Source organism: Ursus arctos, unplaced genomic scaffold (genome assembly GCF_023065955.2).
Source record: "Ursus arctos isolate Adak ecotype North America unplaced genomic scaffold, UrsArc2.0 scaffold_9, whole genome shotgun sequence".
NCBI lineage: Eukaryota > Metazoa > Chordata > Mammalia > Carnivora > Ursidae > Ursus > Ursus arctos.
The window spans coordinates 20,097,258-20,111,871 of record NW_026623111.1 but is presented as its reverse complement, the minus strand read 5'-3'; the positions used below and the strand labels follow the sequence as shown (position 1 = coordinate 20,111,871).

Here is a 14,614-nt window from a genome sequence, read left to right as displayed (position 1 = left end):
CCACCATGTGACGAAGCTGAGGCTGGTCTCTGGAGATGCATGGCCCGGCTAACAGCCAGTATCGATTGCTAGAAAAGTGAGTAAGGCCATCTTAGACTACCAACGCCATTTTGAGCTGCCAAATGACTGCAGCCAGATGCCCCCACGTGAGATGAGCGGAAGAATCACCCAACTGAGCCCAGACCAAACTGCTGACCCCCAGAACCATGAGTACATAAAACAGCGTTGTTTGTAGGTTGGGGTGGTATGTCGTGCAGCAAGGACTAACTCATGCAATCCCCATTCTACCTTTGGTTCTTTCTTACCGACATACAAGCACTTTCTTCCTGTTAAGCAACGCTTCCAGAACCCTCTGGCCCTCATGGGTACCTCAGCTCACCAAAGGCAAACTCACCCTCCACCAATGGCCATCCGTGTATTGCTTCCCCTCAAGAGTTAAGCCTTAACTTCACTGCATGCAAAGTTTTCTTAAAAAAAATTTTTTTTGGAAAAAAATGTGGTTTTGCTTCCAAATGATGTTCCAAAGCTCTCTGGCTCACCAAGGAGTAATCCCTCAGCTGGAAAACGCAGCGATGCCGCTATTTTAGTATTCTGGCTGCTTGACGCTGCCAGGGCTGCCGACGCTTCTTCATGGAAAACTAAATCAACTGCCTAAGACACAGAGACGTGTCCCAAAGGGATATTTCAGAAAGGAGAGGCCCTCACCTTCTTTCCATTCTGCCTCTTTCTACCGAACCCCTCAGGCCCCCAGCCAGAGCTGGATCTTCTTCCTCTGGAGCAATGAACTTCTAACCTGCTTAAGTGGAGGCCCATCTGCTGTCCCTGACCCTTTGGCCTCTCCCCACACTCGTCCTAATTGTTCTCTGATGAAAGCTGAACGTAAGCCTATGTAACACTGCAAAAATGCACGGCTGGCCGACCAAACATTAACAAGAGAGACAGCTATGAGAAAACAATATGCCTGTTTGCTCGACCTCCCTTTCTGCCGGCAGACTGATTCTGGAAACGTTCCCACTCTCCAAGGGAAGAGGTGCTTTGCTAATTCTGCCAAGTGTCAAAATGGATGGCGTTTGAACAGCTTCCTCTGGCTTGTGCTGTTTTTCAGACTATCCCTTGATAGAAACCCTCATGGATTCCGTGCAGACAGCATCTCCCCTGGATCCAGTCCGGGGGGTGGGGGGAGGGATGGAGGAGGGGTCACTTCTTATGGAACTTGTCACGTTTTCTCAAGCACTGCTTTTCCCTGGAAGAAGATAAGGTGGGCAGAGGTCACTGAGGAGAAACAGAAGCCCCCGAGGCCACCTCAGGGACTGGCGATGACTCATTGGCCACAAGGAAAGGGACTAGGACTTGGAGGAAGACCAACAGGTTCGGGGCCCAGGCCAGTGGTCTAAATGTCAGCGGTGACCACCTCTTGGGAAATGCCTTCAGGATCCAAGATTCCTAGGCCTCGCCAGTCTGGGTCAAAGAAGGTTCATGATGGCAGTCATGGACCAGGCACCGCTTGCTTCTCTCCCTCTCCCCGAAAGTTCCAGGAGCGCTCTTTTCTGCTCTCATGTCATTAGGGAACCTTTCCTTGGCCCACTCCCAGCTAAATCATCCTTGGAATCTGTTGATCTCCCTCTCCTTCCTTTGTGGTCCCACTGTGTCCTGGACATTCTCTTGTGGAGAAATTCTACGCCTGATTACACTTATTCGTCTGCAGATTTGTCCCCTTTTAACAGACTCTGGCCTCCTACACAGAGAGGACATGCCGAATTTACTCCATAGCCCCACCTACCAACGCAGTGCGCGCACTCAGAAGGCACTCAGTAAATATACTCATTTTCCATTTAACTCAGAGAACGTAGCCTGACCAAGGTCACCCAACAGGTGAGAGCCTGAACCTGGATTTAGACCCAGGTTTGTCCTCATTTAAAGCCTTTGCCATTCCTCCACTCCACCTGGTCTCCCCAGTTAGTGATCCCTGCCCACCTCTCTCTCTCTCTCTCTCTCTCTCACACACACACACACACATACACACATGTCTGCACAAGCACACACCTGTCACAAGACAATATGGGTAGAATTACAGACTGTCAGAGGTGGAGATGATCTAAGACATCATGGAAACCCACTCCATTGTTTAACAAATAAAGAAACTGAGGCCGAAGACACAAAGTCATTTGTGTGAGCTGATGTGCTTTGAGCCGACTTTCAAATGTGGTCTGGGGCTACTCCTGTTGATAATCATATTCCACTTACCCACTAATATCAAAGCCTCCTAGTCAGTTTCACTCATAGCCTCATGGAAGAAACTGTAGCCAAGTGATACACAGTGCCCGCCTTCCGAGAGACTTCAGTGTCATTGGGAGAGAAATACGAGCATAGTTATAAATCCAGGGTAGGACGTGAGGAATTCAAAGCCGCTCAGGCCCTCAGAAGAGAGAGGACTCACATTGACTGAGCAGAGGCAGGAAAGCCTCTCACAGATGATAAACTGAGATGAGCCTTACAAAGAGGTTGGATGACGGGAAAGCCCAGGCCAGGGAACAGCGCGTGTGTCGGCATAGAGGTATGAAGGCGCGTCCTGGGTCTCAGAGGAATGGTTGGTTCCATGCAAACCTGCCCACGGTGTGGACCCTGCCCGAAGGTGCAGGATGGAGGAGGGGCTGCAGGGGGGACTGGGGCATGCTTTGGGGTGATGAGAGCAGGTAGGAAACAAAAACATCTTCACCTGGCATCTCAGTAGAGAATGATGCCAATAAGCCCATCTACGGAAGGGGGCTAAAGGGACAGAGACCTGGGGATTTACAAACAATAAGAGAAAAAGAAAAGCTCAGTACTTTGGACCTGATTAGAACAGAGTTCTTCAGGCTGCAAGAGAGAAGGAGGGGGATCTTGCTTTAAAACTCATAGGCTTCTCGCATCTGTTTCCCACTCTCCGGGTCTACCCTAGATAGCCATGGAGGAGGCACGACTGTGCAGGGGATGGGGGTGTGTGTGCAGGAAATCTGTGTGTGCAGAGTCGTGTTGATTTCGGAAGGAATTCCGAGAAAGAGAGAGAGACAGGGAGGAGAGAGAGAGAGAGAGAGAACAAGGTAATGTTTAGTTTGGGTCATTCAAAACAGGATTATGCAGAAAGTTCTAGCCTTTAGGAGCCAGACCCTTATCTTGAGAAGGGATTTTCCAAATTCTTCTTCCTCCCTCAGTGTATCAAGAGTAAGCCTAGAGCTCAGAGTCCTTCCGTTGGCACAGTAAGAGACCAAAGCCAGTCCTTAAGGGCTTAACAAGAGTCACAAAGGAGGAAATAGAAGTAAAGGAAAAGCCCACCCTTTTTCTGTACCTGACAATCTTTTAAAAAGAGGAGGAAGTGGACAGTGTGAATAGCCAAGCAATCAGAGGAATTGCCCTGCTGTTCCCATCTCTGGGCCTGCAGAGGGGAGGGTGCTCGTGGTATTACCCTCAGGACTCTGGGTGGAAGCCCCTTCACAAGCCACCCCATTAGAACCCAGGGCACAGCCCCAGAAAAGGAGTTCCATGTGGTCTGCCTGGGGGAGGCCTGGAGTTCAGCTTCCCTGGGCACACCCTCAGTCCCATGGGGTGCAGATGCTACGGTGGGAGACAATGGGCCCACCAAATGGCCTGCTGTCATGATACAAGGTGACCTCCCAGCCACCTAGGGACTCCCAGTCTAAGGAGCGGACCTCCCAGCTAACAGACTGAAAAACCAATGGAAAGAGCTTAGGGCTCCTGCCCCGCTGAGGCCGAGGCACCAAACTGTCACCAGGAGCATTGCCTGGGCTGGAGGAACAAGCCACTTTTTCAGTCCTGGAGTCCAGCAGGCCAAGTATGACCCGGCCAAAAAAAAAAAAAAAAAAAAGGAGCTCTCCCCAAAGACCAGTGCACAGCACACATCCACGGGCCTTGGTGGGACCAAAGAATTGACTGCCTCTGGTGCGGTGAGAGGAGGGAGCTTCCTCACTCCATAATCCCACGCCCCTAGGGTGGGGGACAGAGGGGGTAACTATCGGAGACACTGAGTATTTTTTCCTAAAGACTGAGTATTATCTGCAGGGTTTAAAACATCAGTTAAAATTTAACTGGATTGGACATTTAGCTTTTCTTCCCCATCCCACTAACTACTGGGTGGGGTTCAGAGGAGAAAGACCAGATTAGTTCTAAGCAAAATAATGATACTCCATTTTCCCTTCACATCCGATATGTGGTGAGTTCCGTTCGAGCAGCCGGCCACGCTGAGCTCTGGGGACACCAGCTCCAGGCCTGCCCTGGACTCCTAGGGCCCTGGGGAGGGGCGCCAGGGAGCCTGTGAAGAAGGCTCCCTGGGGCTGCTGCCACAGGGCGCAGAAGCTGAAGGCCACCCCACTCCCGTCCTTGCGGTGTGGGGAGGCCTTGTGGAGAGCAGCTGAGCAAGAAGAAGGGTCTCTGCTCTGCAAGGTGGGAGCCAGCCTGCAGTGCGCTGGCCAGGGGTGGGGAGAGGAGAGAGTTTCTCAGTAGCGGGAACTAATGAGAAGCAACTGGAAGGAAAGACAGATGCTAAAAAGAGACATAGGAAGAGAACTAAGGGCTTGGTGTCCAGGAGAGGACCTAGACCCAGGCCAGGGCCTTTGCCACGTGCCCAGAGTGGAGAAAATGGCCAAAAGTGGTGTTGCGGAGACAGAATGGCTGGGGGGCTGGGCTGAAAAATAGTGGGGGCCATCTCCAGTCTGAGAGTCTAGGAACAGAGGAGGGCGGGAGAAAGAGGGGGACAGGGAGAAGGAGAACCACCATGGCTCTCATTTACTGAGATTGAGGCACAGGGTTGGGGAGGCTGTTCCCAAGGCTGTGACGCCCAGGAGGGGCGCTCGGGGCTGGGCAGGGACGAGACCACCTTTCAGGGAAGCAGCCGGGCCCTCCTTTGAGCCCCAGGCCCAGGAGCCGAGGCGGCGGCTTTCCGCGAGGCGCTGCTGCCCCCTCCTGGGCACGCTCCGCAGGCCCCTCTGGCTCTGGGAGCGGCTTCGGGCGCAGTGGGGTCGGGGAGGCGGGCGCCTCGGGGCCGATCCCCCTCGCAGGTGTCCGGTCTGCAGCCGCCTTGAGTCCGCTCGCGGCCCTCCTCCGTCGCTGGGCCGCATCCGCGCGTCTTCCCAGCGGTTTGGCCGTCTTGCCCGGCCGGCCGTGGAGCGTGGAGATCGAGGGGGCCTCCGTGGGCTCAGACGGGGGTTAAGGCCCCCGGCCCTACCGGTTCCTGCTGGTCCCTAAGCTCCCTGGGCCTCAGGTGCTCACTGGTGAAGTAGGACCGCACAGAGGGACTTGCAAAGGCCCGGCTCCGTCCTGGCACAGGGGTGAGTGCCCAAGAAATGAGTCATTATTGTGCTCGGTCTCCGGCCGTCCTCGGTCCACGGACACACAGACTGGAGATGGCCCCCACTGCTTTTCAGCCTAGCCCCACCCGGCACTCTGGCTTCCCAGCTCCACTGTGGGCCGCTTTCCCCGCTGTGGGTACGTGGCAAAGGCCCTGGCCCAATTCTGGATCCTCTCCTGGACACGGAGCCCCCACTTCTCTTCCCAAATCTCTTTCTAGCATCTTACTTTCCTTCCAGTTTCTTCTCATTAGCTCCCACGACTGCATGACTCCCTCCTCTCCTTCACACAAACCTCCCCGATCCCTTTCTCCTTCAGGTCTCCACTGAGCACACTCTGCCTCAGGCCCTATGGGCACCATGACTTCCGATGTCCCTGATGACCTTCAGTTCATCCCGGGGTCTCCAGTGACCTCCTTCCCCACAACCCAATGCCCAATTCTCAGACCTCAGTTTCCTTGCTGGCTACTTTTTGTCCACCAGCACCAGCGGCTGGGCTCCTGCTTGGCTTTCTCATCTTTTCATTCTACACACTCACCTGAGAGCTGTGATCCCCTCACCACCACCCTTGCCCATGGCCTCCTTCCCCCAACTCCCGCACCCACCCGCACAGCCCCCTAGGGCTCCAGCTGCTCACCAGTCTGTCTTCAGCTCAGATCCTTAACCCGGCTCCCTATCTCTCCATGCAGGTGAGCCCTGGTTGTCTCCATACAGATGGGGAGAGGTACCACCAACCCTGCAGGTCCAAAACTCTATGCTCCCAGAAGTGGTTCTTCCACAGAAATCTAGGAGACAGTTTTAACTCCTTTCTGTCTCTTACTCACCCCTCCTACCATCCAACCTGTTGTGCATTCTGTCAATTTTGTCTTATTCTACCTTACTGCCTAGAATCCTTTTCTCACTGCCATGGGCTCAACAACAATTTAGTGGGTGCCTATTATGTACCAGGGACTGCTCTAAGCTCTAAGCATTGTGCATGCATGGCTTCATTTAATTCTCTTAATGGTCTGGTGGAAATAAGAAGGGACTGAGGCGTTGAGAAGTCATTTGCTCAGGGTCATCTAGGTAATAAGTGGCAAAGCCCAAATGGGCCCGAGGTCTTGCTGACAGTAGAGCCCTTGCATTTACTTTTGTTGTGCAGTGTTATTCCAGGATGGGGTCATTCCTCACATAGGTTGTCACATCATCTCTCCTACTAGTTTTGCTGACTTTGGTCTTCCCCTCCCCACAGTGTAGCTATCAACAAGACGACGTCCTCTCTGTTGCGTCCTAAAACTAAAATTTAGTCCTGGCACACTCCTCAAATCCTTTCAGTGGCCTCTGCTGCTCTTAAGCTAAATTTTACGCTCTGGAGCCTCCTCCTACCTTTTTACCCATGCTGTTTTTTTACTTATTTTTCATATTACGTGTGCAGTTTCCCCTAGATCCCCAAGGCAGAATCAAGTGATTTATCAGTTGGGACTAGCTTCAACTACATGTAACAAAAACACTAATTAATGGTGACTTAAATGAGATCATTAATTCCTCCCTCTCAAAGATTTTGGAGTATACAACTCAGAGTTGGCATGGTGGCTCGTTTTTATTGCCAGTGATCCAAGATCCTTTTGTCTTTTTGCTCCACGATTCTTAACACTGGCTTCCATCTTTAATGTCTCCTCATGGCTGCAATATGGCTGCTGCAGCTCTAGCAATTACAATGACATCCTAACAGCAGGAAAAAGGAAAGGTCAAGGGCCAAAGTGTGTGCCTTCCAGCTAGCTTCGCTGCCTTAATAAGCTCTTCCAGAAGTTGCATCCAGTGACTTCTATTATATACCTTTGGTCTCTCTACAGATAAATTGGAGAATGTAGTTTTTGAGTTGGCTACATTGGAAACCCTAATGGCACAGAGGTCCTCTTAGGGAAAAAGAAGAGGAAGGGTATAGATGGGATAGACAGCTAGTCTCTGCCCAGATTTCCTTCCTCTGCATCCCCCTGATACTCCTGCTCTATGTCTGCCATTGCCCTTTCCAAATCTCCATGTAAATATCTGTTTATCGACTTGTCTCTCATATCAGTTTGAATACTCCATGCAGAGAATGGCACCTGGCACGCAGAAGGGGTTCAGTATAAGTTGCTATTGAATCCCGTCCATATTTAAAGAGATCATAGAATTCTGGATCACAGACCCCATCCCGAATTCCATCACTGGACATAGTCACACAAGAGAATGTTCTTATTCTTAGGAGATACATGCTGAAATATTTAAGGGTGAAGTTCATGATGGCAGTAACTTACTCTTAAATTGTTCTGCAATAATAATAACAATATGTATTATATTTAGATACAGATATTATATGTGTATAGAGAGAGTATTGGTTAATAGGTAAGTAGGGAGATAGATGATAAAGAAAATATGGCACAGTTTTAAGAATTGGTGAGTCTTAGTGAAGATTTATGGGAGTTCATTTTTCTATTGCAACTTTTCTGTAGAATTTTTTTTACCAAAACGAGAAGTTACAAGGATCACAGAACTCTAGAATTTGAGACTTAAAAGGAGGACCTTGCAAATTGTTGAGTCTGTTCTCTCAGAGAGATGACATGTCTTTCCTAAGGCACAGACTCCCCTGGTCTTCTTCAGCCATAATAACAGCTTAGCTTCTTACATGTGCCCACAATCCCTTCTCCACAGAGCTTTGCGCATGCTGTTCTTCAGCCTGGAATGTTCTTCCTTCCCCTTGTTGCCTGATTCCTTCTAATTATTCTTCAGATTTCTGTTCAAGCGCCACTTCCTCAGGGAAGCCCTCCCTGACTCTCCTGACTGTGTCCAGTGCCCCCGCTACAGGCTTCCATACCTCAGATATTTCTCTTCATCAGCTCAGCGGAGATGCACTTTGCCTCGGTTTATGTGATTGGCTCCTGTGCCCTCTTCTACACTGGTCATTAGTACAGCTCACCCTCACACAGTCTTGCTCTGAACCAGGTAATTTGCATGGAGTTAGTGTTCACCGCGAGTCCCAAATCCACAAGTTCAGGTGGATCAGATCTCTCTCCCAACGTGTATGCCACACTGAGACTTGGTTACGTCCACTTGGGTGCCACACAGGTATCTAACACTCAGCATGTCCGACACTGAACTCCTCATCTTCCCTCATGGGGCTGCTTCTCCTTCCGCTCTTCTGTTTCCTCCTACAAGAAATGGCAGCACTCTCCACCCAGCTGTCCCCACCCCACACTGGGCACATCTTAGACCCCTCCCTCTCCTTCTGCCACCAAAGCTACTCCATTACCAGATTCTGCTTTCTTACCTCTGAAATGTCTCAGTCCCTCCACTTCTCTCCCTCTCCACTATGATTCCTCTCATTCAGGTTGCCCTGGGTCATCTCTGCAATTGAATTCCGTCGGATCTGTCTTTGTTCTGTCTTTATTTTACCCCACACCTTAAATCCATTCTCCACGCTGAAGCCAGAATTCCTTCCTAAATCATCAAGTTCACCATCCCACTCTCCTGCTGAAAAGCAGCCCAACAACTTGATGAGCTAATAAACTTGGAAACTCTCACAGTATAAGTGCTTAGAAATTTAAGTACATAACTGACTTTGCAAGAAAGAAGGACAAATGCCCCTTTGTGTCAAAAATGAAGACGACACTGACAATGAGAGTACTTAGCACAGGAGATGAGGCCACGCAGCCCTGGGAGTGGTTGTTAGACCTTGAATGGGCCTTAATGGTAGGGGGCTGGACTTTCTCAAGGGATGCAACAAAGTTAAAGTTTGGCCTCCATATTTGGCCAATATCTGCTTTTCAGCTCTGGCTTTCGCTTTTGCCTTTGGAAATCCAAGTATTCAAACACCCATTTCAGTGGCATCCGAGCATCCTTGAACTTGTGCAATTATCAACCATCATGGGATTCTATCCACCAATTTATCCACCGATTTCACCAGTTTTCCACTTACGTCTTTTCTCTTCTCCAGGATCCAATCCAGGATACCATATTGCATTTAGACTTATTCCATTTTTAGCCACATATTCTTTAATCACCTCTTCATGTGATGATTTTGTAAAATCATTTTCTGTAGACTGAAGACAACGATAACGGAGGTTTTTTTTTTTCTCTGCCATGGTTAATCAAAGCTATTTTCTGTTACTGATCATTACAATTTTTTCTTTCCACTTTATCACTCTTTTTTTGGTAATGGTACATAAATGTTTAAGATTATTGTCAACCTTGGAAAGACCTCTATGAGACTTCTCTCACAAACGAGCTGTAAATACTTAGTGTGTTCGTAATTATATGCACTGCATTCTCAAATGTATTGTTGATGAAAGAAAACTCCCATTTTGACTAGCCTTTGAGTAAGAGTGAATCCTCCACTTATAATTTTACATTTCTGATATCAGAAGAATTTCCTGTGGACTAGAAAATTGTAGATGGCTCTATACATCTTAAACCTTGTTTCTCTACCATCCACATATTTTTGGTATTGAGCATTGTAGGATTTTTTGCTGTGTGCCAGGCAAGGCAGCATGTGGAGGGTAGGAGTATTGCTGGAAGCCATTCCAGAATTTGTACACCCAGCAATAACTGAACTATACATGGAAATGACTGCAAACCGTCTAATATATCCCATGAAACCCATACTAAATGTAGGCCAAGTCTTTTTCCTTCTTGTCAAATCCCCACGGTCATGCCAATGCCATCAACATTAGGAGAAGTTGGAAAAAATTACAGTGAATTATTTTTTTTAATATTATTTTTCTGGATTTTATAGGTAATGTTTGTTTTTACTTGTCAACTTGCTAAAATTTGTTGACATTTCTTTTCTTGTAGTCAACGTTTACTTTCAGTCTTAATTTTGTATTCATAGTTTGCATTGTTTTTTTCCCCAAAAGGAACCAAAGTTGCATAAGCTTCAGGCCCCACGAAAAGTGGGTCTGTCCTTGACTGAGAAAGTTCGTCACTCACAAACATCAGTGAGAAGCTACCGAAAGATATTTTTCGGGAAGAAGAAAATGAAATCCAGAAGGAAGAGGTGGGATTCAAGAAACAATGAAATAAATAAGTAAGTGTTAATTAAATAATAGTAATAATAATAAGAAAAGAAGCCGTTCCTCGCTGCTCTGGTATATAAACACTGTGTTGTGGCTGACAAGGTCCTTTGTGACCTGGTGTTTGTTGGCATCTGACTTAATCGGGTGCCACTCCCTCTCACCACCTACTAGAAAACAGCCCTGAGTCTGTACATCTGCACCGGTGCCCCTAGGCATTCCCATATTCTGTTCCTTTTCACTGGAACACGCTTCCCCTTCCTTCTTAAGGAAGAGACACTACACGCTGTCAGCCGAGATGAGGCGCCCCTCCTGCTAAGACCATGCTGTCACAGTCCCTTGCCTTGAACTCTTCCCTTGTCTCCATCCAGAGACAGAGCCTGGTTCCCTCCTTGCAATACCCCAGCCGTTAGCACCGAACCTGAAGCAAGTAGGCAGTCTGTTAATATTCACTAAATACATAGGTAAACTGAGAATGGAAACAAAACCTTTTCTTTTCAGCTCTTGTCATCTCAACTGCTGCTAATCTGTGTTAATGCTGGTCCGCTTCCCTGAGTCAACTCAGTGGAGTGAAAACAATGCAGTCTCTTTTGGATGACTGTGCCCTTCCTTTTGTCATCTTAGGGTACAGTAAATGCTGTTGACACCACGTTGGTGCCCCTTCCAGATCCCCTCAACGTACCCCGGAAGTGGCCTCCAGAGAGTTCCGCACTGACCTAGGGCTCCACGTCTCTCTCAGGCTGAGGACGTTCTCTGGCTGCAGGCGTGAGTTTGGGAGCGTCAGGGAGTTTCCACACCAGGAGGAAACTCTACTAACCAGCAACAGCTTCCTTACCTGTGGGGCAGTCTGAGGCATGTCCCACACAGTCTCTCCGAGGGTCCTGAGCAGGACTGAGCTCCAGATGCCCAGAGTCACTCCACCTCTGCCTCATGCGCTTCCTGGGTTCATGTCCTGATGAAACTGCTTTCATCCTGTGCTTGTCTCGGGGTCGGCGAGGACACAGCATTGCCACCTGTCACAGTCTAGCAGTGCAGCCATAGCAGGGGCAGCAGACTGGGTGGAGTGTTGTTGGACCCAGGGCATAGCTCTGGAAGACAGTGGTTTGGAAAAGAAATTCCTGAAATGTGTACATTTCGATAGAATGAATCTTTCTGCTCTGAGCTTCAGGAAGTTTCCAACTTGAAATGCTGGAAGAGGAAAGTCTTAAAAGTGGGGCAGTTCATAGCTCCATTCAGAGGGAGAGGAGCATTGAAAAACAAAATCTTGGTTAACAGAAGTTTCATTGGAGTGACTCAAGTATGAAAGTAATTCTCCGGCCAGCATGTTGGCCAATGTCTTTCATATAACCTGAGCAGCAGAGCAGGGGAGACTGTGGGAGTCTCAGGCTGGGACCCAGATTCCAGGGAACTCAGGAAACCTGCTCCTGCCGCCTACATAAAGTCTTAGTATTTTAAAACAGGACCACTTCGAGTGTCCCTGTTCTCTGCCTCATCCTTCAGAGGCAGGGCTACTGGACTTAAGCCTCACCATTACCTGATTTGCGTCTTCCTCGTCTAGGAAGGAGATTACTGGCCAGCCCCTCCCAGGGCCCCTGCCAAGGCCTTTCCTGGACTTGGGGTCAACTGACCAGGAGCAAACAGTCCCCATGGGAGTCACTCCCCTTAGGCAAAGGCACTCAGCCAGGGGCTTGGCAGGTTCCCAGATTGTAAATCTCTGCATTTCACAGGAGGCTTTAGACTCGAAACCATGACAATGCAAGAGGAGAGTCTTCAGAGTTCAACAGTTTGTAGACAGATACAGAGAAAATGGAAAAGAGAATCCATCTCTGGACTTGGTTGTCTGGAGAGAAGGAGGCCGACTCATGAAGAGGTTTCCAGAGAGGACTGGAGTGCACAGATGGTAAAGCCATCAAGGGGAGATAGTGCCAGAGGTCAGCACAATGGGTGCCCTTGTGCCTTGTTTGGGGACTTTTGTGTTTATATGTTTGTGATCGCTGTCCCCCATGCAACCCCAAACTGGGGTCTGCTAAGAAAAATAGCCTGGCTTACAACGGCATTCTTCCAGCTCCACTTGAAAGTTTGAAAAACCCTTGGATAGGAAAATAACCTCAGGGAGCCAAGGCTTTCTGCACTTGGTGAAGCCCTAGACCGAAAATACACATAAGAACACTTCGCTTTGAAATGCCTGCAGTACTCCTATCTGAGTCATCTGAAAACAAATAAAAAGAGACCTAAACAAACAAACCTAATTGTGCACGGAAACACGGCCAGGTTTCCAGCCTGGCTTCCCCTCTGTTTTCATTAGTCAGAAGCCAATGTACGCAGCTTTCATGGTATCCAGAACAAGCAAAATATTAAAAACAAATTGCCGAGGTTTCTCCCCTTCCCTCCTCCCGTCCCCGTGCACCACACGGGCCAAGTTCCTGACTTCTCTCTTGGCTTTCAAACTTCTTTCTTCCAGTCTTGATGGACAGCTGCCTGCTTACCAGGCTGCCCGTGGTTGACCAGCAGCCCTGGTTGACACAGGCATTTGTGAACATCAGCAATTACTGCATACTCAGATGAAATTAAGAAAGGAATGTTATGGGTCTTGAGATATTATTATTGTTACCAATAGTCAATGCAACTGGTTTGAAAATCAGGCCTGCCAACCCAAATTCACTTGATCTAGGTCTACCCATTGCTCTCAGCTAAAACCCTACCACCTATCTTTCTTTATCCCTCTTCTACTTATTTCACCATTAAGTAGGCATTCCACTGCAGTGGACACCCCTTGTCTTATTTCTCCAACGTTGTCAAGCTAACAGAATTAAGTCTGAAGCTCCTGATGGAGAGAGCTTGTATGACAAGAAGAGCAGAGCTGAGTATTAGAGAGGAATAAGAACTCATATGACATCATCTGAGCACCTGGATCCAGCCATGACTGAAGACTGACCACCCTGGACTTTTCTGTTATATGAACAACTAAAATCCTTGTTTCACTTAAGCCTCTGTTAGTTGGGTTGTCGTATCTTGCATCACAAGTGCGTGCACACACACCTCTCAAAATGCCACCTGAAATTAAAATCTTTGCATCTTCCAAGTAGACTACTACACACTTTTTTTTTTTTTTTTAAATTTCTGGGACTGATCTCTCAAAAGGAAGATTTTTTTTCTCCAGGCAAATTTAGTTTCGGTTAAATGCTGCAGGGAAGTTCAGAAGACAACCCACTTTAGCCCTGAATCCTGTGAGAAAGATTGCCTCTGTCCCTTGTAGTGTGGTAAGAGATGAATGAATTCTCTCACTAACTCATATTTGACACAAAGAACAAAATCAGGTAGTAATTACCGAGGAATTTCTTTGCACTCTTTGGCTTATTTTGATGATCAATTCCAGGCATCCTGTTCTGTGAGGCTAGGGGGACATCTAAGTGCCAGGATTAGTCTAGATCCAAAGCATGTAAAAAACAATAACAACAAATACTTGCCAAACAAAAACCAATGATACACCAACAACATCTGGGGAACAATTGAAACTGTAGGGCCAATTTTTTTTTCTTGTTCTATATGCCATGAATAGGTGGGAACTTGGCTTCTTGTCTCTCCTAATAACTAACCAGAAAAAGAACTCATGTTAACTCCTTTATTCCAATTTTCCAGTTAAGAGTGAGTGTCAGGGAGTGCCTGCCTGGGTCGCTCAGTCGATTAAGCATCTGACTCTGGATTTTGGTTTAGCTCATGATCTCAGGGTCGTGAGATCAAGCCACACGTCAGGCTCTGCACTGAGTGTGGAACCTGTTTGAGATTCTCTCTCTCCCTCTGCCCCTCCCCACTCCCACTTGTGCTCTCCCTCCTTCTCTCTCTCTCTCAAAAAAAAAAAAAAGAGTGGCATGACTATCAGATCGGGTGGGGGATGGCATGTGTGCAGGGATGGAACAGCAGCCTTGAGGAACTGAGCTAACTGATTAGAAAGGTGAACACATTTTTAAGCCGTTAGTTTTGAAATTAATAGCTATCCTTCTCAAAGGAGTTCCACCGGGGCTTGGTTCAAATGCCACTCCCTCCAGGAAGCCTTCCTTCATGCTTCCATTGGAAAGTATCACTCCTTTCTGCTGCCCTTTCACAAAATTCAAAATGCTCAATATTAAAAATAGCTGTAAGAAGTTGGAGATTATTTTTACTCAAGAGTCTTTTTGAGAGAACGCCGGAATAAATAATTCGGTAAGTCCTTGGGATGAGGTAAGGGACGAGATCTAGAGGTACATGATC

At 48.1% G+C, this 14,614-nt stretch overlaps 1 long non-coding RNA gene across 2 annotated transcripts; it reads left to right on the top strand.

Annotated features, from left to right (window-relative positions):
* The first annotated feature begins 2,408 nt into the window (after positions 1-2,408).
* LOC113266764 (uncharacterized) lies at positions 2,409-13,446 on the top strand. 2 transcript variants are annotated; one of them, XR_003320498.4, is made up of 3 exons: positions 2,409-2,554; positions 10,211-10,380; positions 10,991-13,446. It is a non-coding gene; the product is annotated as an uncharacterized LOC113266764 (long non-coding RNA). The 2 variants fall into 2 exon arrangements; XR_007187846.2 differs by lacking the exon at positions 2,409-2,554 and adding an exon at positions 4,731-5,321.
* Positions 13,447-14,614: the final 1,168 nt, after the last annotated feature.